This window comes from Notothenia coriiceps, unplaced genomic scaffold, assembly GCF_000735185.1.
Source record: "Notothenia coriiceps isolate Sejong01 unplaced genomic scaffold, NC01 NC01_scaffold00013653, whole genome shotgun sequence".
In the NCBI taxonomy this organism is placed as follows: Eukaryota; Metazoa; Chordata; class Actinopteri; order Perciformes; family Nototheniidae; genus Notothenia; species Notothenia coriiceps.
The window spans coordinates 1-2,576 of record NW_011346354.1 but is presented as its reverse complement, the minus strand read 5'-3'; the positions used below and the strand labels follow the sequence as shown (position 1 = coordinate 2,576).

The following is a 2,576-nucleotide window of genomic DNA, read 5'->3' as shown; positions in this document are numbered from 1 at the left end:
CATATGCTGGGCCTGTAAGTGGACGAGGGAACCGTGCAGCAGAGTTTCAGTTAAAAAAATGTTGCGTCGGTCAACGTGTCCGTTAAAGTTTAAATCTTCCGTACAAAATTAGAATAGTGCCGGTCAGAGGTCTTCTTTGTTATTTATTGAGCTTTAAAACAAATGAATAACGACTATATAATAATATAAGAATACAAAACGGAGCCTCTCTTTCCTCCCCCTCTTCTGACAGCCCAGCAGCTGATCTCTAACAGGAGGGGCGGGGAGAGGCGGGGCTATTGCTTCATCGTTATCAGGAAATGATCGTGTAGGGCGTACACACGGAGCCGTTTGGCTCCCAGAGCGTTTCGTCCGTAGATCTACCCACCTTGGGACCCCTTATCGTTTTCTGTGTTTCCATGTTGGCCTCGTGTGGCCGAACCGTCTATATGATAGTGAACTGTAGCGGATACGACCGTTATCGTTCTCGTGTGGCTGCAGCCTTAAACAAGATATTTTACAACCGAAAAAAACTATTTTTTCAAGAAAATATACTCAACTAATTCATTTGCATTTAAGAAGTCTGAATCCTCTTGACGTTTCCACGCACTTTTTGATGGTTACAGCTCTGCATATGGTCCAACTTCTTTATTATGTTCTGTCACCACTCAGGTGAAACCGCAGCTTGCAGTGAGTCAAACAGCAGTGCAGCACCTGACTCTGAGTCCACTGCCACAGCAGGTAACTAGAATAACTTCAACGCTTTTAAGTTAACATTTTATTTACCCCCTATAGCAGAACCAGCCCATGATTTATTGGTGTATATTAATAACCTTTATTAATGTCTTCATGGCTATTTATATGATTATAATTGAATCTGTGGCAAAATATGAGATTGTTTATACTTGAAAATAACAATTCATAGGACATGTTTTCTTTTCTTTTTTACCTGCTTGAGATTGACTTAAATACATGAGATACAGGTATATATATATATTTATTGATGTAAAGATGGCAATGTTTATTTGTCACAATTACTAATATGAATCCATAGCATCTCTACCATTTGAATGTATTATATCAGAAAGCAAAGACTTCTTTATAGCAAAGTAGAGAAATGTTAACAGAAATAAGACTAACTTTTGTAGTGGTTGATATCGGGATTTTTGTCTGATACATATTTGTGTTTTCCTTCTGTCTCTTCTATCAGAAGCAGCTGGAGTCAATGAGGAAGATCCCAACTCAAATCCTTTCAGCACTTTTCCTGAGATTGAGCCGTCGAAAGCAGCCAACAACTCAGGAGACAACGACGTTGTTGTTGTTACAGATTTCTGCAAGAGACCGGTCAGTCTGCTTTCAGTGTTTCTCCGTTTTGTCCCAGCTGTTCGAGATAAGTGTTAAAGGTCACCTATTATGCAAAATCCACTTGTTCACATCTCTTCTACATCGACATGTGTCCTCTCTGTGGAAAGAGACTCTGAAAGTTTCAGGAACAAAGATTCTCTCTCTTTTTGTCCTGATCCATTTCTATAAAAACCTGTCTGAAAATGAGCTGATCAGATTTTGGCCACTTTATGATGTCATAACGATTTTTTGACTTGTGTAACCATTAGCCAATCACCAACCAAGGTAACCCCCCCCCCCACCTTATTACCTGAATCTCCTCCTAGAGCTCCATTGTGTTCTTTTTAACCAAATATCTCTCAGAGGGGCGTGGGGAGGGGCTCCTTATTTTCATCTAAAGTAACAGACAGAGAATCAGCACTTTTGAAACAGGGCTGAAACAGAGGGGATTATGGGTAATGCTGCAATGATCTGTTTGGTGTTTGGAGCCAAACACTTCAGAGACATGTTTTGTATCTGAGACCTATAATATATGGATGAAAAACAGTATAAAAGGGGATCTTTTAAAGGTAACGGTTCAATCCACCTCCTCCAGGCCCGGGTTCGTGTAAAAAACAAATATGCTTTGGCGAGATCTCACGAGACGTTCCGCCTGCTGAGGAGGAAGAACCTGATCGTGGAGGCGGTGCGCAACTTCAAAATCATCGAGGGTCTCTTCCCGTAAGTCTGTCTTCATTGTGCCTCACTTATTCACAAGTATTTTATTGCACAGTAAGAAAAGAAAGCAAACACCAACATGCTGTCTGTCTCCAGGCTGCAGAAGATCATTACTGACGACGACAAGAAGGATGGAATCAACACGAGGTGCTGCAAGAAGACTATCGTACGCACCGTGGACAGCCTGTCCAGAGAAGGCTTACTAAAGGTTTACAAGACCACCATCATACAGGACGGGGTCACCAAGAACGTAAGTGCACCCATCACACATTGTTAGGAAAATATCACTCGACACCAGGTTGAGAATCAATAATCAGGTGCTAATTTATTCTTGCAAGAAGGAGCAGAGTTAAATCAAATACAAAGGATATGGTTTAACTCACACACACGGGGTATGTTGCTCAACGGAGCAGGAAAAACATCAGGCTTAGGCTATAGTCCAAAATACAGGAGATAACAACAACGTCGTAAATCGAGGTGGCGCTCATATCAGCCGCGGATGTCGGAAAAGCGTCGGGTCATCTGTGATGGGTCAT

The 2,576-nt window shown here is 41.6% G+C and overlaps 1 long non-coding RNA gene across 1 annotated transcript; it reads left to right on the top strand.

Annotated features, from left to right (window-relative positions):
• The first annotated feature begins 648 nt into the window (after positions 1–648).
• Positions 649–2,286, top strand: LOC104948084 (uncharacterized). Its single transcript, XR_798629.1, has 4 exons — positions 649–720; positions 1,190–1,323; positions 1,919–2,043; positions 2,137–2,286. It is a non-coding gene; the product is annotated as an uncharacterized lncRNA (long non-coding RNA).
• Positions 2,287–2,576: the final 290 nt, after the last annotated feature.